Genomic DNA, 24,926 nt, shown 5'->3' with positions numbered 1-24,926 from the left:
TTTTTTGTTTATGTTCATGGATTTTTTTTTGTTCAGCACATGGATTTTCCTCCAAGAGAAGGTTAAAGAAAGAATTAGACGTACTCTTGGGGAATCAGGCAGGGAAAGTGACTGAGTTGTCAGTGGGGTAGCACTCTAGGGCAAAAAAAATCCATAATTTTATTCATTTTAAAATAAGTATGAAAAAGAATTGACCTGATCTAAAAGCTAAAGTTATAAACTTCAGCAAGGTCATTTTGAATGATATTAGCCATGAACTTTCAAAAGGTGATATGAGTGACATTCGCAAGAAAAGGGATGGCTTACAATGGGAAATCGACATAAATTTATTTAGAAATTCCAGAGACAGTACACTTGGTTTGGATGAAAGGCAAGGCTGATAGGTGTAGGGAACGCTGGATGACTCGAGAAATTGAGGTTCGGAACAAGAAAAAGAAGGAGGCATGTATCAGGTATCGACAGCAGGGATTGCATGAATCCCTACAGGAGGCGAAGGACAGTTGGAGTATACTTAAGAAGGGAATCATGAGGGCAAAAAGTGGTCATGAGAGAGTTTCAGTAAATATGGTTAAGGAGAAGTCAAAGGATTTATGCAAATACATTTTGGAGAAAAGAGTATATAAGGAGAGAATGGGGCCCCTTAAAAATCAGCAAGGTTGCCTATGTGTGGAACCGCAGGAGATGAGTGAGTTACTAAAATGAACAATTTGTATCTGTGCTTTCCGTTCAAAGCATGCGAACCTGAGGGAACTCGGGGAAATAAACTGTAAGAAGTGTCCATGTTACAGAGGTAGTAGGGCTGGCCCCTTAAAATGCATAAAGATGAATAAATCATCAGGATCTGATCAAGTATATCCTCGGCATTTATGGGAACCTAGGGAACTGACTTATGGGCCCCTTGCTGAGATATTTGTATCATCGATAGCCATCGATAAGGTGATGGAATGCTGAAAGTTGGCTGACATGGTCCCACTATTTAAGAAAGGTGATCAGGGAAAGCTAGGGAACCGTAGACTGGTGAGGATGACATCAGTGATGGGCACATTGTTGGAGGGGATTTTCAGGACAGGATTTACATGTATTTGGAAAGGGAAGGGCTGATTGAGGACAGTCAACATGGCCTTGCGCCTGGAAAATTGTGTCTCAATAACTTGATTAAATTTGAAGAAATGACGAGAAGGATTGATGGAGTCAGAGTGTTAGATGTTGTCTATTCAGGTTTCAGTGAGGCATTCAACAAGGTTCCACATAGTGGACTGGTTAGCAATGTCACATCACATGGAATACAGGGAGAACGAACAAGTTGAATAAAAAATGGCTCAAAGGAAGAAGACAAAGCACAGTGACAGAGTGCTTTTCGAAATGCAAACCTGTGTCCAATGGTGTGCTACAAGGACCAGTAATGGGCCATTGTTTTTGTCATTCTATAATGATTTCACTTTTAAACAGGAGGTATAGTTGGTAAGTTTGCAGATGACACTAAAATTCGTGATGTCATGAACAATGAAGCAAGTTATCTCAGAGTAAAATTTGATTTGAATTTCCCACAGTTCCTCATTATCACTATTCACCATGTTCCCTGCTATTTCTGGAAGAGTTTCTGTTCCTCCCTTCATGGAAACAGAACATCACATTCACTACACCAGGCAGGGCCGTCCTGTGTCATGTCGTGAATATATTGGAGGTCAGCACTCTGGCACATGATGGATAAGTCACCCACTGCTGCAAAGAAAGTTCTAGAATGAGATAACAATGTGACGAGCTGGATGAAGCGCCCAGACCCGAAACATCAGCTTTCCTGCTCTTCTGATGCTGCCTGGCCTACTGTGTTCATCCAGCTCTATACCTAATCTCATATTCCAGCATCGGCAGTGTTTGAAATGCCTTTCTCTCCTTAGTATATTTTCCTGGCTGATAAATAGACATATCTCTACACAGTCGCAGTGGCCTGAAATATTAATGAGTCTGCTCTTAGTAGAAGCAGTTGACACTGTAATTGCACAATTTCTGTACCACAGTCGCGATAGCAGCAACACCACTCTTGCTGCTGGACGTGACTGGGGATGTTGGGGATGAGATGACCTTGTGGTATTATTTCTAGTCTATTAATCCAAGGATCCAGGTAATGACCCACACCCTGATTCACATCCTGCCACAGAAAATTGTGGAATTTGAATTCAATGAACTACATGGAATGATGAAACTACTAAGCCATCGTTGATCATTGGGAAAAACGCACCTGGCTCACGAATAGCCTTCAAGGGGGGAAATCTGCCATCCTCACCTGGTCTGGCCTACATGTGACTCAAGACCAACAGCAATGAAGTTACCTCTCAACCGTATTTTGGAATGGCCAAGCCAGCCACTCACTTGTATCAATCACCACAAAGTCTCAAAGAAATGACACAGGACAGACCTATATAACAGCAATGTACAGCACGTGGTCTGTCGTGAATCAAGAAAGCAGCTCACTGATACCTTTTCAAGGGCAACTAGGAAAGGGAAATAAATGCTGGCCCAGCCAGTCACACCCACAAACCATTAATGAATAAGTGAAGATGACCACACTCAGGGAAGACAGACTGAGGGGACATAACTTATTTCAGACAGGGACTTCGAAGTATATCCACATGGGAACGACATTCAGGAATATGGGAAAAGGCGAAAAGTAAAGGTAATTAATTTCACATTTTATTTCCATCTCACCTGATCATCAACAATCCACCTTCAGTCAACCTTCAGTTCACAATTAAAACTGGACTGGATTGCATGTTAACATCGTTGGCTATAGGTCTTACATACCATTAGCAATTGCTCTAACGACGTCTGTCGTGAGGGAGAATGATGGATGTTTTCATTCTTTAGGCTAAATGGCTCTGCCCTGTTGTCCATGTGCAATGCTGTAACCACCTGCACCAACACCCTCCCCCTCCAAAAAAACACAATCAAAATGTTATTACTGTGCTGATTACTCTGATACAGCGAACAACAACAAAAAAAAATCGCTGGGCATAGTCAGGCTGACCTTGCAGAGTAAGTGTGGTTTCCTCGCTGCTGTAATAAAACAACAATGTATCTTCAACATGCAAAGTTCTTCATTGCAGGTTATGTGCTTTTAAGCGTAACATTTACATTTCTTGATTCAATTGACCAAAACTAAAATCAAATGCAGCGTGTACAATGACGTTGTTCATTAAAGAGCATGGACTAAATAGTCAGGGACAGAATGAATGTGACAATGGTTCAGAGACACAGTGGAATGGCGGCAGTGGCTGCAGTGACTGGAGAGGAGGACAGTGATATTCCAATGTCACCAGTATTTAACTAGCATTTATTCTGACAGACAGAATGAAATGCAAAGCAGAGCAAGTCAATACGTTATACTTGGGAGATGGAGTGCCAAACAACAATATGATCATAGTATGATAACTTTAAATGTGATGTAGGAAATTACGTATTATGTATACACTTTTTAATCATGGGGTATCCCCAGGATATTCAAAATTAAAAGCAGATCAAGATTTCAAAATGTTAGGTGTATCGCGAGATGACAGAATAATAATAGTAGGAATACAGTTCATCCCCAGCCGGTACAGAGATGATGGGCTGAGTGACCACAGCTTTGCTGTAAATATTCTGAGGTTTGTATAAAAAGTTTTCAGAGCCTGAGGGGAGATGCTTTCAGTGAAGGGCACGGATTGTGCTGTCATGAGTAATCTATTTCTGTTGTCTCATGAAGTGCAGCCACCTCTAAAATTACTTTTAATCAAAATTGATTTCCAGATATTCATGCATTTAGGATGATATTCGCATTTTTTTGAAACTTAAAAGAAGAAACAGACACTGGGGCATGATGAGTGTAATCGGCAGAATAACACTAATGGAAACAGGAATGGATGATATTGTCAAAATCTCACCAAGTTGGGCCAGTCCAGAAAAGCAAAATGCTGGAGATTATGGAAATTTGAAACAGAAACAGAAATTGGTGGAGAAACGCAACAGATGAGGCAACATCTGGAGACACATTTTGAGTTAACATATCTAGTCTGTTATGAACCTGTTCTGAAAAAGTCATATTACAGATGCTGCTGGACTGGATAAGTTACATTCCAGAATTTCTTTTCTTTCTTTTGGACTGTCACAATTTGTCTGATCTGGATCAGAACAACAAAGCTGCCATTTGAGTTGACCTTCAAGTATTTGTGAATGATCATTAAATGAGTCATTGCAAAGTTTCCGTATTAAAGATCCCTAATATTGATGCCATGTCGCATTGAGATAAATTGCCAAGAATGGATTGAACTCAGTGGCACTGATATCGCATGATCAGTCCTCTGATTGAAAACGATGAGGATCCTTACCACAATGTCATGCCATGCTCCTGATGTTGCTGGGCTTACACTCATTTGGCAAAGTCTTACCTTCCAAGACTTTAGACTCAACTTTGAAACCATAAGGTATCTTGATATTCTTAATAAGACACACTCATCCATGGATTTTAGCAGGCACGAGCAAGGGCTATGTTTATTTTTCATCAAGAGCTCTGGAGAACGTAACATGAAGCTGCCTTCCTGAAACGCTTCCAATCCAAGTGGTGCAGAAGTACACACAGAGCTGTTTATAAGGGGGTCCAAGATTGTGCAGGATTGTCTCCAATTTGCATTGATCACATTTTTGCTTCGGGTCCATGATGCCATAATGAGTGAAGTACCATGGGCGGCATGGGAAGTTACTCTGATCTCACTTCAAATGATATTCGAACACCAGCTGAAACAATAAAGAGTGAAAGTACAGAACACTGTGCTCACAGTCCTCGCAAAATTCCGAAGAATTTTCGGTATAGACTTGCAATTCTGTCAGGAGATGTTTGTCCTATTTGTGATGAGGCTATCTGGTGTCTGAAATGCACTGCCTGGGAGGATGGCTGAGGCAGGTAACATGCCAAACTATAAAAAGCATTTGGATCAGCACCTGATGGTGCAGTCTCAATGAGTCTTTTCTCAATTGTCTGATTCTATGTGGTAGCAGCCATGAAAGGTCTGATATATTTCGAAGTACGAGCCAATGGCACTTGTTTGTCTGTTCCATCAACAGTGTTCAGAAAGTTTTTTTCAAAACTGCATCTCTCATTAAGTATCAGCACTCACTCAACCTGGGACAGCCCAGCTGTCTCTGAAAACATCCAGCTTTTTTCAAATGGTCAGTGCCAGATTATTCCAGCTGTTTATCACCATTATTTTAATGAAACTAATAAAATGGATACAGCTTTCCCTTCATTAGAATAATATATTTTAGCTGTTATGGTGTCATTCCTCAAAGGAACAATAAACTCCTTGTTCCCATGTGCATATTTTGATGATGTATTTGTTTTCCTGCCAGTTCTTAACCTCCACTCCCAGTGCTGTTTCCATGATCCGGTTCCATGTTTGTGTCACTGGAATATGCATTGCCAAAGAAAATGTTTCTGTTTGAGCCAGGATTGTGAATGCTCACAAACTAACAGAACACATTGACAGGAGATTAAAACATGAGCAACCCAACTGTACTGAAACCGAGTCCTCAGCACCGTTTCATGGTCCTCAGTTACTGCAGTCATCTGTGTCGTTATTCCAAAAGATGTGGGCACCATTCAGGTTTAGCTGATGAATGGCTAACAAGAATAGTTCTTCAGTGCTGTCCGGCAGGAATTATCTCCAACAGGAGGCAAACCAAAAGCCCTCCCTTGATATTCAATGAGATAATCAACTTCCAGCAACAAATATCCTGCATGCAACTATTCATCAGAAATTCACCAAATCATAGAGTCAGAAAGTTGTGAAGAACGGAAACAGAGGCTTCCGTTTCACCTCGTCCGTGCCAACTACATATTCCAAATAAATCTTGTCCCATTTGCCACCATTTGGCCCATATCCCTCCAAACCCTTCCGAATCACATACCCATCCTTTCAAATGTTGTAATTGTACCAAAATCTAGCACTTCCCCTTGCAACTCATTCCACACACACACACCACCCTCTGTGTGAAAAAGTTACCCCTGACATCCCTTCTAAATATTTTCCAGCTCACCTTAAACCCACACCGTGTAATTTTGGACTTCCCGACCCCAGTGAAAACACCTTGTCTGGATGCCCTATCTATTCCCCTCCTGACTTTACAAACATCAGTAAGGTCACCCCTCAGCCTCCGAATCTCCAGGAAAAAGTTTTTTCAGTTGCCCCCTGCAACTAAAACCTTCCAACCCTGGCAACACCCTTATAAATCTTCTCTGAACCCTTTCAAGTTTCACAACATCCTTCCGATAGCAGGAGAGAGAATTGCATGCAATATTCCAAAAGTGGCCTAACTAGCGTACAGCTGCAACAGGACCTCCCAACTACGATACACAATGTACTGGCCAATAAAGGCAAGTTGTACCAAATTCTTTCTTCACTATCCTCGCTGCCTCTGAATCCACTTTCAAGGAACTATGCGCCCACTAACAGGACACATTTTCCAGCAATACACTCCAAGGGCTCACCATTTAGAGTATAAGTCCTGCCCTAATTTGAATTCCAAAACACAGCACATCACATTTATTCAAATTAAACTCTATCTACCACTTCTTGGCCCAGTGGCCCATCTGATCAAGATCCCATTGTACTCTGAAGTAACCTTTTTCAGTGTCCACTACATTTCCAATTTGGTGAAATTCGGGCTGGAAGTTTTCAAGGTCAATTAGGGCTGATCTAGCTACATTAAAATCCCAAATGAATTCAAAAGAAAGTCTGATTTTCCCGAAGATTATAAAACAATGTAGACATTTGTAATGATCTATCAAGCTAATCACTGTCTTTGATGTTGTGGGATATATTTGCAAAACGCAGTTCATGCATAAAGTGAAAGAAAAAAGCAAAATCTCAGGTCACAGATAATTCAAGATAACTCAGCATTTGAGAAGCAGCTGGAGGAGCATTCAAAATGCCAGAGCCTAGTGGCTGTAGACTTCAAGGTAAGTGTGATCAATGTAGTTTTGTTTGTTTGACTGGAATAGGCATGCTGAGCTGAAGGTCCTGTTTGTCAACTGAATAACACTCTGACCTTAATTTTTGAAAACAGAAAATACAGTCTTACAATTTCCATATGTTGTGAGCATCAAATGTTGAGGATTACGCTGTCCAAGGCCACACAGCATCCTCGTTTGGATATATATCATTGTCCATTCACTGTCACTTGCTCAGAATCCTGTACTTCTCCATGAAACGTATCTGTTAGTGTCCCTGGGTTTCACCATCATATTCTGAATGGGAATTAGACAGAGGCAATAAATGCTGGTCTTGTCAATGAAACTCATCTCACCAGAACAAATAAAAGTAATCTGTCCTATTAAAGACATATATTCCGCCCAATCTGTTTACCAAAGCAGTTTTAATGAGAATTTAACTTTGTTCTATGTCTGTGATCTTTCTGGAAAACCATGAAACTTTCCCGAGTATTTTCATAGTGCTGTTTAAAAATCGGATTTGGAAGTTGTACCCATTATTCTGAAAGGGAGAGCCTTCGTGACCACATGAATTCTTTCCTTATTTTTCCAGTTTATGAAGACAATAGACATAGAAACTTGGATCAGAAGTAAGTGATCAGAAAAAATCAAACCCAGTCTGCCATGCCATGAGTTCTTGAAAGATCTGGATGTGGCCTCAAATAAACATTCCTCTCCACCCCTTATAACATTAGTGTGCCATTCTTAGTCAAGAATCTTTCTGCCTCTCCCTTAAGAATATTCAATCATTTATCCTCCATCTCTCTCTGGAAAGACTTCCATAAGCACACAATCCTTTGAAAGGGTAAAAGAAATAAGTCACCATTGTCTAACTGAGATATTCTCCAGTTTTACAGTCCATCCACTGTTCACAAATGGAAATATTGTTTCAGCATTCAACTTGAAAAGACTGCTCAGAATATTTTGGGTTTAAACAAGACCATGTGTCATTTGCCTAAAGTCCAATAAATCCAAGTCCAGTCTGGTTATGATTTCCTCTGAAGATAAATGCTTCTCACAGGAATCAGTTCAGCCAATCATCTCTGGATAGCTTCTGATTTCATCATGTCCACAGTGCTCTCAATGCAGTCTCACCATTACCCTGGAAAAGCGTCCAAAAACTTCCCTCTTCAGCCTTGAAACTGCTCGACCACATCCTGAAGCAAACCAGGTACTACAGCCACATCACCTTTCTGCGTCCCTGCCTATGGAACCAGATCATCCCCATTGGACTACTGTCCACATTCAAGCCTTCCCAATTTGGCCCCAAATGTGACAATGTCTACATCCAGAACTTCAGAAGCGTTCAGTACATTAAGACATTTCAGAAGTGTTTCTCCCTGTGCCTCCTGAAACACACACTCGCAACAATGCGCCGGCATCTCCAGGCACTGCAATCCAGCCTACCCCAGCTCAGAGCCTCCCTCTCTCAGACCTGCAAAGGAGCTCTTTTTTTTATTCTTCGTAGCATCCACAACCTGAACTCACAATTCTACTCAGCTTTAGTGGACACAAAAAACCATAAGTACAGTAAACTCACTGGTGCCTACCATCCAAAACGGGCTTCCTCCACCACCCAAATCGCCAACCCTACCCGGGAACTCCCCCACAATGTGCCCGCCACCATTGGCCATGTGGCCACTGTCGGAGCCACCAGGAAAGATGACACATCCTCCGCCGCCGGATACACCGTTTCCAGGACAGTGAATGCCACTGCCTCCATTTCCGAGTCCAACACCATAGACACTGAGGACACTCCTACCGTCACCGCGGCTGCCACCTCTTACCCTGCTCCGCCCACCACCGGCACCTACGGCACTCCGCCCACCGCCGATGCAACTCCACCCACTGCCACCGTACACAACTCTGCCCACTGCTGACGCAACTCCACCCGCCATTGCCGAAGCAACTCTGCCCACCGCCTCCACAGCCAGCAGCTCCAGAGGAGACAGAAACACTGAGCCCTGCCGAGTCTACACCTTCCCTTCCTTACTACCCCCCTTACTGAGGACGAACGGTCAGTTCTCAGTAAAGGGCTCACCTTTGTCCCCCTCCACCCACAATTCAACGAGATAGGCTCATGCTTGGACGCTGAGTAGTTTTTCCACCGCATCTGCCTCCACCCTTACTTCTTTAATCGTGAGCCTAACCCTCCCTCTACTGGCCCCTTCTCCCTCCTCCAACGCACCCACCCCTCCTGCACACCTTCCCAAGACCCCCGACCCTCCCTCAACCGCTTCATCATTAACTGCCGTCATGACATCAATCGCCTCGACCTCTCCGCCCCTCCCACCCACTCCAACCTCTCCCCTGCAGAACGTGCAGACCTCTGCTCCAATCCCAACCTCACCACAAAACCCATGGGCAAGGGAGGCGTAGTTGTAGAATGGTGCACTGACCTCTACATCACTGAGGCTGTATGCCGACACTCCTACACCACCTCCTACTGTCTCCTTGATCATGACCCCACGCCCGACAACCAAACTATCGTCTCCCAAACCATCGACAACCTCATCAACTCAGATGACCTCCCACCCACAGCCTCCAACCTCATCATTCCCCAACCCCAAACTGCCCACTTCTATCTCCTTCCCAAAATCCACAAACCTGCCTGCCCTGGTTGACCCATTGTCTCCGCCAGCTCCTGCCCCACCGAACTCATCTCCACCTATCTGGACTTCATTTTCTCCTCCTTTGTCCAGGAACTCCCTACCTGCATCCGTGACACCACCCACACTCTCCACCTCTTCCAGAACTTACAATTCCCTGGTCCCCAAAACCTCATTTTTACCATGGACACCCAGTCCCTATGCACCTGCATTCCCCATACAGATGGCCTAAAGGACCTCTGCTTCTTCCTGTCCCACAGGCCCGACCAGATCCCCTCTACTAACACCCTCATCTGCTTAGCCAAACTCGTCCTCACACTCAACAACTTCTCTTTCAATTCCTCCAACTTCCTACAGATAAAGGGGATGACCATGGGTACCCGCTTGGGCCCAAGCTATGCCACCCTCTTTGTAGGTTACGTGGAACAATCCCGCTTCCGTACCTACACTGGCCTTAAATCCCTTTTCTTCCTCCGTTACATTGACGACTGTATCAACGCCGCCTCATGCTTCCAGGAAGAGCTCAAACAGTTCATCCACTTCACCAACACCTTCCACCCCAACCTTAAGTTCACGTGGACAATCTCTAATACCTCTCTCTCCTTCCTTGGCCTCTCTATCTCCATCTTCAGCAACCACCGAGAAACCGATATCCATTTCAAGCTCACCAACTCCAACAGCTACCTAGAATACACCTCCTCCCACCTACCTTCCTGCAAAAATGCCATCCTCTATTCCCAATTCCGCCACATCTGCTCCCAGGACGAGGCATTCCACCACTGTGCATCTCAGATGTCTTCATTTTTCAAGAACCACAACCAACCCTCTCAGTGATCGAGAACGCCCTCGACCATGTCTCCTGCATTTCCCACAACTCATCCCTCACACCCCCTCCCCGCAATAACAACCAAAACAGAATCCCCCTCGTCCTCACGTACCACCCCACCAACCTCCGATCCAAAGCATCATCCTTCGACACTTCAGCCATCTGCAATCCAACCCCACCATGAAAGACATTTTTCCCTCCCCACCCTTATCTGCTTTCTGGAGGGACCACTCTCTCCATGACTCCCTTGCCTGCTCCACACTCCCCTCCAGCCCCACCACACCCGGCACTTTTCCCTGCAACTGCAGGAAGAGCTACACGTGCACCCTATACCTCCCGTCCCCCCCCATCCCAGACCCCACATCTGTTAATGCGGTATACTGCATCCGCTGCTCCCGTTGTGTCACCCTTTACATCGCGGAAACCAAGTGGAGGTTTGGGGACCACTGTGGAGAACACCTATGCTGGCTTCACACTCAACAACTGCACCTCCCAGTCGCAAAACATTTCAAATCCCCCTCCCGTTCCTTCGACGACATGTCCATCCTGGGCCTCCTGCAGTGCCACAACGATTCCACCCGAAGGTTGCAGGAACAGCAACTCATATTGGGAAACCTGCAGCCCAATGGTATCACTGAGGACTTCACAAGCTTCAAGCTCTTCCCACCCTACCGCATCCCAAAACCAGCCCAGATTGTCCCCGCCTCACTAAACCTGTTCTTCCCCCAACCTATCCCTTCCACCCACCCCATTTCCTACCTCCTAACCTCATCCCGCCTCTTGACCTGTCTGTCCTCTATGGACTGACCTATCACCTCCCTAACTCCCTACCTACACTCACCTTTACTGGCTCCATCCCCGCCCCTTTTACTTGTCTGTCGCCCCTCCATCTTCTCCTCTATCCATCGTCTATCCACCTCCCCATCTCTCCCTATTTATTTGAGCCCCCTTCCCCTCCCCCATTTCTGATGAAGGGTCTAGGCCCCGAACGTTGGCCTTCCTGCTCCTCTGATGCTGCTTGTCCTGCTGTGTCCATCCAGCTCCACACCTTGTTATCTCAGATCCTCCAACACCTGCAGTTCCTACTGTCTCTGTTGGAAAAGCTCAGAGTTCATGGGAACTGCATTAAAACTGCCCGAAACACCAGCTTTTGTGCCCCTGAGATGCTGCTTGTCCTGCTGTGTCCATCCAGCCCCACACTTCGTTTTGCTGGAAAAGCTCAACCTGTTTGCAGCATCTGTGAACGATCAGGCAGAGTTTAACGTTTCGGGTCCAGTGTACCCGCCCTCAGAATTCTGGCCTCGTCCTCTGATTGGTTGGAGAACAAGCACATCCGGGGCCATTTTCCTGTTCCGCCTCTTGCTTGCTAATGGCCGTTACATGTTTTGGTCAGCTATGGAGCATGCGCACTGGGAGGGATGTCCGGAATGAAATAGACCTCCATGAGAGCCACAAGCTGTGAGTACAGGTTAAAGGGGAGGGCAGCTTCGGTGCTGTATTCCAGCAAGAGGGCTGCATGATTGCTCAGTTTAGGTCTCAAGTCCCAAACAGTGGTCTTCTGGTGCTGCGTGTAGGTTGCAGAGAGCCTCAGGCTTCCTCGCTGAAACAGGCCTAGACTGTCCTGTGAGAGGGAAAGTCCTGTCAGCTTTTACCCTGTCAAGCCACTTCAGAATGTGATTACAGCAATGAGAGGTATTCTCAGTAAAGCAGAACTCCAACGTGCACTCACTGGTTAGAGGTCTTTCCACTCTGTCCTGTGTTAGCACCCTCACTGAGATTTTAAAAATAATTTTTGGCTTGAATGTGAGAGTTGAACGGTGACGTCTGGACTGTCAGCAGCAGTTGTGCTTAAAAAAATACAAAATCAATTATTGGTTTCTGAGGCCAGGAATGGAAGTTAATTGCAGGTTGTTTCTTATTCAAAAACTGTGTAGACTCTTGGCCATTAATAAGGTCAGCATCTGGGAACTGGTGCCAGCAAGTCTGGGAGGGAACATGGTCAAACAGAAGGACTTTACAACAGGGGCTTTCTGAGGAAAAAGTATTTAGCTGCTGATGTGACAGGGTAAAGGTTTGACAATCCTCTGTCCACGTGAAACAGTGCAACAGGGAAACTGCTTATGTAATGTGGTCAGTTTTGTTTTTTTTAATTTATCTTGTGACTGTCTTTGGTGTGAAGGGGGCTGGTATCAAAAGCTAATGGTTTAAATTATTGCTGTGTACACTGAAGACTGTTTGCAATCTGCTTGTCCTCGTGCCTGAGACTGATGGAAAAGTGTCCGTCCACATGCACATCTTTGATGCTGAGCTGGCTGCTGGTGTGACAGAGGCTCAGCGAAAGACCACAGAATGGAGAGAGAGAGCTGAACAGGGTGGGGCCCTGTGGTTTGGATATTGGGGTTATTCTTCGCCCGTCACCCCACCACAAAATCCAGCTAGTTGTTTCTCTCATTGTCCCTCTTCCACAACTTTACTCCCTCCTGTACCCCCAGCCACTGTCCCACCCCTCAGGTCCCCCAGTATCAGCAAACGTCCAAAGATATTTCTGACATACTATGTTGGTTTTCTCAGGGCATTCAACAACTTGAAAACTGGATTGAAAATGAGAGACAGAGCAGCCACTCCAGAAGCTTCCAAAATCACGCTGCACCTTCTTGAACTGCTGCAATCCACGTGGTGACGTAGCTCCCATGTTGCAATTTGGTAAGGAGTTATAGGATTTTCATCCAGTGGTGATAAGGTTGTGCTGATATTTGTGTCAGTTGTAATCATTTTGTTCTCATTCCACCTTCACCATATTAGAAACATAGAAAATAGCAACAGGTGCAGGCCATTGTAGCTTTTGATCCTTCTCCGATAGTCACTTTGATCATGGCTGATCATTCTACTCAGCCTCTTCCCACGTGAGAGTCATACCCTTTGATCCCTTAAGCCCTCACAACTATAATGTTGTCGTCATCATCATCATCATCAGCATCAGTGTTTGGCCTTAACTGCTTTCTGTGGCAGCAAATTTCACAGGGTCACCAGTCTCTGTGTTTTTTTTTAAAAGGTTTCCTCATTTCAGCCGTTAACAGCTTAGCCCATGCCCCGAAGCTCTGACTCCCTGGTCATTGACAACATGCTTCCTGTATTTCGGCTTGTTAGAAATTTATTGGCTTCTGTGAAATCTTTCCTCATTCTTCTAAACTAGGGCGGCACGGTGGCTCAGTGGTTAGTACGGCAGCCTCACAGCACCAGGGACCCAGGTTCGATTCCAGCCTCGGGCAATTGTCTGTGTGGAGTTTACACATTCTCCCTGTGTGTGCATGTGTTTCCTCTGGGTGCTCCGGTTTCCTCCCACAGTCAAAAGATGTGTATGCTAGGTGGATTGGCCGTGCTGAATCCTCCGTAGTGTTTGGGGGTATGTGGGTTGGAGGGGGATGGGTCTGTGTGCGATGCTTCAAGGGGTGGTGTGGACTTGTTGGGCCGAAGGGCCTGTTTCCACACTGTAGGGAATCTAATCTAATCTAAACTCCAGTGAATTTCATCCTAACCAATCAGTGCTGTCCTTGTACGTAAGCCTTGCCATTCCAGGAATCAGTCTCATCAACTATGTGAATAGCATCCGTAGCCAGAACATCCTTCCTCAGATAAGAATTCCAAATTTGCACATACCACCCCAGGTGTGGTCTCACTAAGATCCTGTACAATTTCAGCAAGACATCCCTGCTCCTGTACTCAAATGCTGTCACTCTAACGGTCAAAATACCATTTTCCCTCTTCGCCCCCTGTTGCCCCTGCATGCTTACTGTCAGTGACTTGTGTTTTCCTAGTTTTGTAATCCAACTGGATAGTCTTGAACTTATCCACATTATATTTCATCTGCCTTGCATTTTTGCCCCACTCACTCAACTCCAAGTCACACTGAAGCATATTTGCATCCTCCTCACAGATCACTGCCCTAAACCTGCAAGCTTGCAGATATGATATTCGAGTTTTCTCATTTAAATAACTAATAGATGATGGAAATACCTGGCGTCCATCACTGACCCCTGCAGTATCTGGCTGGCACACAAGAAATGACTGGCACACAGAAGCAATCAGTTCTGTATCCCCGTGAGTACCCAGTCTCACATGCTTTAACGTTACTTTTTAATCTCTTCTGTGGGACCTTTTGAATGCCTTCTCAAAGCACACATGAGCCACATCCACTGGCTTTTCATTCCAAATGTTGCATTCTTGAAACATTCCAGCAGTTTTGTCCAGCATGATTTCCCTTTCATAAATCCATACTGACTCTAATTCTGTCACTGTTTTCCAGTGTTACATTAAGGTCTATAGTTCTCAGGCTTCTCCCTACATACCTTCGAAAACAAAGGCATAATATCAGCCATTTCTGGCCATCTGGCACCCCACACATATATCGAGATGATACCAACATTTTTGCAATTTCTTCCCTTACTTCCCATAATGTCTTGGGATACATTAGATCAGGTGCTGGAGATTTATCCATCTTCATATTTCCAAGACATTTAACACTTCCTCTCCTGCAACATGAACTGTTTTCAAAATATCAACAATTATTTGAGTTCTTTTGCCTCCTTTGTTCCAACTTGTCCATGCCGACCAGTTTCCCAAACTGAACGAGTCTCACTTGCTCGTTTTGGGTCCATATCCCTCTAAACCTTTCCTATCCATGTACCTGTACAAATGTCTTTTAAATATTGGAAGTGTACCTGCATCTGCCACTTCCTTTTGGCAGTTCATTCCACATAGAAACAACCTTCTGTTTGAAAGAGCTCCCCCTTGTTTACCTTTAAATCTTTCTCCTCTCCCTTTAAAAATATACCCTCCAGTTTTGGCCTCCCCTCTACAAGGGAGAAGACCCTTGCTGTACACATTATACCCCTCATGATTTTATAAACCTCTCTAAAGTCATCCCTCAACCTTCAGTGAAGTCCTAGTCTCTCCTCATAACTCATACCCTCCAGTACTGGTAACCTCTAGACTGTAAGTGTAGCATGAAGCCATCCAGAGTAGAAAGTTAATCCAACCACAAGAAGCATCACCCAGTCTCCATCTCTTTGGCCCTTCGTCAAATAGTTTGGCAAAAGCAACTGTCCAACTTCATACATGGAGAGTGAACGTTTCAGCTGGTTTTCTCCAGCCCCCTGAGTCTTGAAATACCTCCCCTGAATGAAAAGGGATCTTCCATTCACCTTATCTGTACTCTTCACGATTTTATAAACATATAAATCCATACCTCCAATTCTTAGACTGCAGTGGAAAAATATCTCAACCGATCAAGCCTCTCCTTACGACTCAAAGCCTCCATTCCTGGCAACATCCTGATAAATCTTTTCTGAACCCTCCCCAGCTTGATGATGTTCTTCATATAACAGGAGATCTGAAGTAGCCACCCTTTCAACATGTGACGCCAACCTCAAAGAATTAAGTGCCTGAACCCTGAGGTCTCTCTGTTCGACAACACTAACCCCAAGGCCCTACGTTTAATTGTACAAGTCCTGATCTTGTTTGTTTTACCAAAATGAAATACCTCGCCTTTATCCAAATTAAACACAACCTCCCATTCCTCAGCCTCTTAACCCTATAAATCAAGATCTCTTTGTAATCTTGGACAGCCTACTTCGCTGTCCACTATCCCGCCTATTTTGGTGTCATCTGCAAACGTGCTAACCATGTCTCCACTATTCTCATCTAAATCACTTTTTTTATATAACGCCAAACAAAATTGGAGTGAGCACTGACCCCTGTGGAACGCTTCTAGGAACAGGCCTCCGGTCTGATAAACAACCCTCTATCACCAGTCCCTGTGTCCTGTCATTAAGCCATATTTGTATCCAGTTGACAAGCTCCCCCCGAGTCCCATACGATCTAACTTTACTAATTAGTCCACCTTGTGGAACATTGTCAAAGGCCTTACTCTTGTCAATATAAACTACTTCCACCACTCTGCCCTCAATTATCTTCTTTGTTACTTCTCCAAGAAAATCAATCAACTAATCACTCCTATCTCTCCAAATAAATATCCTACATTTCACGATTACCTTCAACTACATACACAAAACCAAAGTCAGACTCTCAGCTCAATAGTTCCCAGGCTTCTCCTTACGTCCCTGAAACGAAGGCACTATTTCTGCCACTCTCCAGTCATCTGGCACCTCACCCGTAATTATAGATGATACAAATATTTCTGCAAAGGGGCGCCATGTTTTCTCTTTAACTTCCCACAGCATGGTTTGATGCACTAGAGCAGGACCTGGAGGTTTAAAGTCAGAGTGTAACACAGCATGGAAACAGGCCCTTCGGCCCAAACTGGTCTGTGCTGACTGTGGTGCCCACTCAGCAATTTCTAACTGCCTGCATTTGGTCCATATTCCCTTCGAAACACTTTCCACCCATGTACCTGCCCAAATGTGTTTTAAACGTTGCTATTGTACGTGTCTCAACCACTTTCTCTGGCAGCCCATTCCAAATATGCACCACTGTCTGTGTGAAGAAGTTGCCCCTCACATCCTCCTTTAAATCTGCCCCCTCTCACCTTAAATCTATACACTCTAGTTTTCCATTTCCCCATCCCTCGGAGAAAGACTACATGCATTCATCTAATCTATGCCCCTCATGATTTTATTCACCTCAATAAGGTCAGCCCTCATTCTCCTCTGTTCCAAGGAATAAAGTCCAATCCTGGCCAACCTCTCCGTAGAACTTGCATACTATTCGTAGCAACATCCTTGTAACTCGTCTTTGCACATTTTCCAGTTTAACTAGGCCTTTCCTGTAACAGGGTGACCAAAACTGTACACCACACTGCAAGTGTGGCCTCTCCAGTGACCTGTACATCTTTAACATAACATCCCAACTCTCGTATGCAATGCATTGACCAAAGAAGGCCAGCATGCTAAATGCTTTCTTCACCACCCTGTCTACCTGTGATGCTGCTTTCAACCAACTATGTACTTGTACTCCTCAGTGTCTCTGTTCCACAATACTCCTCAGAACCTTACCATTCACTGTATGACTCTGAACACGGTTGAACTTTCCAAAGCCCAACGCCTCACGCTGAGCTGTATTGAATTTCATTTGGCAATCCTCAGCCCACTTCCCCATCTGATCACCATCCCGCTGTAATTTTTGATAACTTTCACTGCAGTCAGTGATACCTCTTAATGTTGTATCATCCGCTACATTACTAATCATAGAAAAAGTCAGAGTTAACATTTCGGGTCAGTTGATCCTTCCTCAGAACTTTTGAAAGTTCTTGTCTTATACCATTAAAATTTGCCTTCCTCCAATTGAAAACTTCTAATTTTTCTGGAAGACATATCCTTTTCCACAACTGTTTTAAAACTGATAGAATTACTATCGCAAGATTCAAAGTTTCTCTGTTCTGTCACTTCAGTCACTTGCTATGCCTTATTAACCAAGAAAAGCTTTTTATTTTCATAGGAACATTGATTTATTGGTAAAGAAAATTTTCTTGAACACATTTCACAAATTACTCACTATCCAAACCTTTACCACTCTGTCAGCCCAGGTAAATGTTTGGAAACTGAAGATGACTAACTATTATAATCTTATTATTCTTACACCTATCTGATATCTCTCTGCACATTTGTTCTCAATTTCCCTCTGACTATTAGGAAGCCTCTGGTACAATCCCATTAGATGATCGTTCCTTTTTATTTCTAATTTCAACATATGTTTTCATTGGATGGTGTTTCTAAAATATCTCTTCTGCTGATAGCAGCAATGTTTTCCTTATTAATAAAAGCTACTCCCTCACCTGTTTTGCCCTCCTTTCGATCTTTCCTCTGAAATTTGGAACATTATTACAGGCAAAATATTTTGCAGGAGGTGGATGATGTGGAAAAATTCTTCCTACCAAAATGAATGGAGCACAATATTCGTTAAATGGAATTCTGAAGTGCAGAAGAATTTAAATTTATAAATTGAGTTTCAGAGTCAGTGTGCAGATATAGAATGTTATCAGGGGGTCATACAGCATGGAAACAGGCCCATCAATACAACTAGTTCATGCCGACCATGTTTCCAAACTAAACTAGTCCCTCTTCCTGCATTTGGCCCATATTCACTCTAAACCTTTCAAATTCATGTACTTACCTGAATGTTTTTTAAACATTGTAATTGTACCCACATCCATCACTTCCTCTGGCAGTTCACCCCACACACTGAGCACTAGGTAAAACAAAAAGTTGTCCGTCATGCCTTTTTAAATCTTTCTCCTCTCATCTTTAAAAAAAATGCTCCTGGTTTTGAAACCCCCCACCTGAGGGAAAAGACCTTTGCTATTCCTTATCTGTGTCCCTCATTATTTTATTAACCGACAGAAGGCCATTTCTCAACCCCTAACCTTACAGTGAAAGAAGTCCCAGCCGATCCAGCGTATTTTTATAACTCAAACCCTCCGTTCCCAGCAATATCCTGGTAATTTTGTCCAAACCCACCCCAGTTTAATAATAATCTTCCCATAACAGGACGACCAGAGCAGCACACAGTCCGACAGAAGAGGACGAGCCAACATAACTTCCCAACTCCTGTTCTCAAAGGCCTGAGCGATGAAGACAAATGTGCTAAATGCCTTCTGAACCACCCTGTCTACCTGTGATGCAAATTTCAAAGAATGATGTACCTGAAACCCGAGGTTTTTTTTCTATTCTGCAACACTACCCAGAGTCCAACCATTAATTGTGCAAGTCCTGCCTTTGTGAAGTATTGCGTTGTGGTAAAACAAACATTTATCCAAATAAAATTCAATCTGCCATTCCTCAGCCCATTGCCCCAATTGATCAAGATCTCTCTGAAATCCAGAAAGCCACGAGGCCATCTCCCTTGTTATGACAACAAATAATAATCAATGAGAAGATTTTCTGCTTCATTTGTACAAGGAAGGGGTCAGACCAAATCTTGAATACCGTATGCAGGTTTTGGTCTTTCGTTCTTTTATTCAAAGTGGCTCAGAGGAGGTTTACGAGATTGAAACCTGGAATCAGTGGGTTGTCTGAGGAAGATGGATTGAGCAGGAAAGAGGGAAAAGGATTTGTCAGGAGCTGCTGATTAAAACAGGAAACTGATGTGAGCCAGGATACAGGGTGTATTGAATTAGAGTCTGTTTGGGTTGAGCTGAGAAACACCAATGGACAGAAAATGACCTTCGTGCTGCATATGGACCCCAAGCTGCAGTAATATTGGGGAAGGCATTAGGGTGGAATTGAGAAATATAAGGCATAAAGGTATGGCTTTAATTACAGGTGACTGCAACCTACTTATAAATTGCCCAAATCACACTGTCCCACAGCACAGTGCAGGAGGAATCCATAGCGTCTGCATGGTACAATTTTATGAATCAACGTGTTGAAGAAGCAGATGGATATTGTGTATTGAGGATGGAATAATTGACAATCCAGTTGAGTATGGGCCCTTAAGGATGAGGGACCACAATAGGATAGAATTCTTCACCAAAGCTGGAGAGTGATATTGTAGTTTCTGAGACTCAGGTCCTGTAATTAAATGAAAGAAGTTAAAATGGTATGAGGCACGAGCCAGTTGTGATAAATGGTGAATCAGTGTTTAAATGGATGATGGGAAATGGGTAATGGCAAACATTGAAAGAGGGTGTGGACAAGCTGTGGAAGTTCTTCATCGCAGCCTGGCCAAAGAACAAAATGGGAAACATGATCAAACCACAGCACAGAAAGGGAAATGAACAGGTATTAAATTTAAGGAAGCAGCATACAAAATTAGGCCAATAAAACAACTGACAACAGGATTGGCAGCAGTTTAGATTTCTGCAAAGGGAAACAACGGGATTTAATCAGTGAGAAAACAGAACATGAGTGCATGCTGCAGGGACCATACACCCAATAGAACTTTGTTTTATATTCATTCACAGGATGTGGACTTCCCTGGTTTGGCCAGAATTTATTGCCCATCTGTGATTGCCCAGAGGGCTATCAAGTGTCAACTGCATTGCCGTACGGCTGGAGTCACATACAGATGAAACCAGGTAAGGATACAGTTCCTTTCCCTGAAGGATATTAGTGAGCCAGATGTTGTTTTTTTCCTGACGATTGGCAACGGTTTCATGATCATCATTAAACTCTTCGTTGAAGATTTGTAGTGAAAGACTGGTCATGAAGAATATGGGCTCTCCTTACAAGCAGAAACAGTGAGTTTATAATGGGGTACAAAGTGATGGCAGACCAATTAAATATGACTGACTTTTTCAAAAAGAAGGATACAAATAACGTCCCAAAATTAAGGGGATCTCAGGGTCTAATGGGAAGGTGGAATCAATATTAATAGGAAAATGATATTGGGAAAACTAATGGGATAACAGGCAGATAAATCCCCAGAGACTGATTACCTTCATCTCAAAGCACGTTAGGAAGTGGCTGTAGAAATAGCAGATGCACAAGCGGTTATCCTCCAAATTCTATACACCGTCAGTTTTTTTATGGATTGGAGGATCGCTAATGTAACCCCAGGATGTAAGAAGGGAGTCAGAAAGAAAACAGGGAATTTGCATAAAATTGATTGGAAAAATATGTTAGGGTCAGCTATAAAAGATGGAATAACAGAGTACTTGGAAGATAGTGTCAAGATCAGACAGAGTCACCAGAGCCTTTTTCCGTGCTGTAGCCTCTGTGTTGGGCGTGAATTCCCTCCACGCCACTCACCATCCTGACTTGGAAATTTATCGCTATACCTTCAGTGTTGCTGGGTCAAAATCCTGAATTCTCTCCCTAACAGCATTGTGTGTCCACCTACCACTCATGGACTATAGTGATTCGTGAAGGCAGATCGCTGCCACCTTCTCCATGACAACTAAACTCAGCCAGCAATGCCCACAGGGTGTTTTTTTTAAAAAACAGTCAAGGCCAAGTGCGAATGTGGAATCGAAGCGTAAATAGATCAGCTTTGACCTTTTTGAGGCTCGAGGGACAGAATGGACAACTCTGATTCCTAATTTGTGTGTTCTCTACTCCGATTTAAAATGCATCATCCCACTAGGAATGATGTATTCCCTGCAAGTTAGAAGGATGACAGCTGATGTGATTAATTTTTTTCCAATGTTAATTGAAGCTGTTTGGGGTGCAGAGAGGAACTAATCCACTGGGTGAGTGAAGTGGGAGCAAAAACCCTGACCCAGCTCAGCCACAGTAATCAGACAAGACTCGAGTTTCTCTGTCCTGCGGTTTATTCAAACACAGGAATGAGGAACAAGTGTAGACCACTCGGCCCCTCAAACCTGCTCTGCGACTCAATAAAATCACTGCTGATCTAATTTCAACCTCAGCTCTCTGTGCCTGCATATCTCAGAATATCTTTCATCGTCTTGGTCAGCAAGAATCTGTCTTTTTTTTTAAATAAAGATTCTGCATCCACTGCCTTTTGACAAAGGGAATCACAAAGGTTCTCAGCCCTCTGAGAGAAAAGAAATGTTCCCCACTGTTTCAAATGGACTCACCCTTACCTTTAAACCATGACCCTCAGTTCTAGATCCTTCCAGAAGAGGGACCACGTTTTCACCATGCATCTGGTCAGGTCCCCTCAGGATCTTTCGTGTTTCAATTTAGTCTCCTCTTTCTTTTCTCAACTCCAGAGGATACAGACGAGCCTGTCTAGATTTTCCTCTCGATTTTCTTTTAAGGCAATCCACTCATTCCAGGTATTAGCCCACTGAATCTGCCCTGAAATGTTTCATAACAACCTTCTTTAAGTTGGGTGACCAGCACTGAACACAGTACTCCAAATACAAATCTCACCAGTGCAAAAGGGGAATTAATTATCGAAAGGAGGACCATGAATTCCGACTTGCTTGCAGGAATGCATTTTCAGCCAGCTTCGGTCATTTACACGTATCCAGTTACAGACTGACACAGGTTATGGTCAGATAGTTGTACGGTTTGTATTGTTACACAGACAGCATTGTTGTGGTCTCACTCAAACCTCCCACTTTGCTGGCTCTGCACAAATAATGATTGGCTCTACAGCCAGTTCCCACAGCCTGATTTGTCCTGTATTTTTCATCTTCTGTCCTTTCAAAGATATCAAATGATCCAAGTGGAATAGCTCAGCAGGTCTGACAGCATCTGTGAAGGATAAAAAAAGTTAATGTTTCGGGTCCGGTGACCCTTCCTCTGAACTTGAGAAAGGGTCACCAGACCTGAAACATTCACTGTTTTTTTTCATTCACATATGTTGCCAGACCTGCTGAGCTTTTCCAGCAACTTTTATTTTCATTCCTGACTTACAGTACCCACAGTTTATAATGATCCAGTGACAATCCAGCAGCTTTTAATCTACTTCTAACTGTTTTAAATTTATTTTCCAGGGAATTGGAAAGGGAGCATTTACTGACCGGCAGCTCAACTCATACACTGGATCAAAAACTGCCAAGAACACTTTATTCTCAGGAGCTTTGAACATGGAAGGAACAAGCATCATTTGCAGTGAAGAGAAACCATACATGTGGTCTGTGTGGACAAGCCTTCAGTCAGTTGTCTGGCCTGTCAGTACGTAAATGCAGTCAAAACAGGATGACAACAATGACATCAAGCAGCACTTGCTTTGTAATAGATAGATCTCAGTTTGAGTTAAGCAATGGTCACTCATATCCTCTCCTCCTTATGTTCTTGGTACAAACCTAGACCAAACAGCTGAATTCCAAATGTGAGAGTGACTATCCACTATCTTAAGACTCCCTTTGACAGAGCATTGTATGAAGGAATCATGACAAAGCTAAATTCAATAGGAACCAGAGAATTTTATTCTTCCTTGAACAGCCGGTTTTTGAAAACATTGTGTCTTCAGACCTCAGTAGATTGAAACAAGGTGAATTTATTTTAACTTGTACCACAGACATACGGAAGAGGTCTCTAAGTCTAGCTCGGAGACACACAACCTTTTACAGCTCTAAACAGCATATTAAGGCATTTTCACATCAGAATGGTTGCATGTAACATTGGCACATAATTTATTACATATCAGTTACTTATTACAAAAACAGGACAAAGTTCTGAGTTGTCTAATTTCAACAGCACTTACGCTTCCACATTATCTTAAGAGCTTCTCTACCCCACCATCAGCTCACAGGATGCAAGCCTTTCTGTGTGAGTAATACTTACATGACTCTTAAGCTACACAGATAGTTACATAGGGCTCAGGAACTGTTGATGGTCCACTGTTATAGACATGCGTTTAGACGATGTCCAAATATGGTTGTATTTGACTTTTATCTTATGCAGTACTGCTTGGACACATTTACTTTCTACTTGTTCTGGGTTTTAATGTTCTGCTCCTTTTCCTTCTCTGTTTCCAATGTCCATTCTCTCATCCTCCTTACCCTACTTCACCCTGGTATGATAATACTGAATACAGACGAGGAGGCTTGTGATTGTGGGAAGGCAATTGTCTCAGCTGCAGGAGTTCCTCAGGATCAGGTTCTCGTCCCAACCACATTCAGCTGTTTCATCAATGATCTTCCCTGTGCCATAAGGTCAGAAATGGGAATGTTTGCTGATGCTTGCACAATACTTTAGCACCATTTGTGGCTCCTTGGATACTGAAGCAGTAAATATCTAAATGCAGTGAGCCTGGACAACATTGAAGTGAGCCCGCCATGTGACAAAGAACATTTGCACCAACAAGTACCTACAGATAATGACCAAATCTGAGAAATGAGAATCTAACCATAGCCAAGTGACATTCACTGGGTGTATCTTTATGGAATTCCCCATTATTATCATCCTGGGGGCTAATATTGATGAGAAACTGAATTGGAGCTACCAGCTGAATAATGTGCCTACAAAATACGTCAAACCCTCTCAACCACCTGATCTTCCTGTCTAACCATGTTCAGGGATTTGTGAATGTTCACTCCAAGGTCTGTTTGTTCTTCTACGCCACTCGCTATTCCTCACTTTCATTGTTCAGCTTCCCTAAATTCATTATCACTCACTTCTCTGGATTCAATTCCATTCACCACTTTATCTTTCCATTCGATTGCTTTCTCCCTGCAGTCCACGTTTTTTTTTGTCGTGGTCAACGACATGATTATTTACTGCATGTCATCTACAAACTCCTAAATTATGGCTTCTACAGCTAGGTTTTAATGATGGTTATATTTCCGAAAACAGTGGAACTCCACTGGATTAAAAACTGAAATGACTGCAAATGCTGTAAATCAGAAACAAATAAAAAGCATAAGTTACTGGAAAAGGTCAGCAGAACCGGCAGCATCTGCGGAGAGAAATCAAAGATAATATTTCAGGGCGAGTAACCCTCAGAATTTCACTGGAAACAGGCATCCAGATATAGTTCATTCTTAGTTAGGGATTCTCAGCAGCTATAACAGCAGGATATAACTGTATGTGAATCTGTGGGTGTCTCCGGAACTTATTTTGCTGAGTGATCCCTTCCCACACACGGGAATGGTGAACAACGT

The 24,926-nt window shown here is 43.5% G+C and overlaps 1 long non-coding RNA gene across 1 annotated transcript; it reads left to right on the top strand.

The window, feature by feature from the left end:
• Positions 1 to 11,803: 11,803 nt before the first annotated feature.
• On the top strand, positions 11,804 to 23,486 carry LOC125454180 (uncharacterized). Its single transcript, XR_007247944.1, has 4 exons — positions 11,804 to 11,911; positions 13,025 to 13,156; positions 20,370 to 20,483; positions 22,815 to 23,486. It is a non-coding gene; the product is annotated as an uncharacterized LOC125454180 (long non-coding RNA).
• Positions 23,487 to 24,926: the final 1,440 nt, after the last annotated feature.

This window comes from Stegostoma tigrinum, chromosome 7 (assembly GCF_030684315.1).
Source record: "Stegostoma tigrinum isolate sSteTig4 chromosome 7, sSteTig4.hap1, whole genome shotgun sequence".
Lineage (NCBI taxonomy): Eukaryota > Metazoa > Chordata > Chondrichthyes > Orectolobiformes > Stegostomatidae > Stegostoma > Stegostoma tigrinum.
Note: the sequence above shows the minus strand (reverse complement) of the source record. Positions and strands in the feature narration are given on the sequence as shown.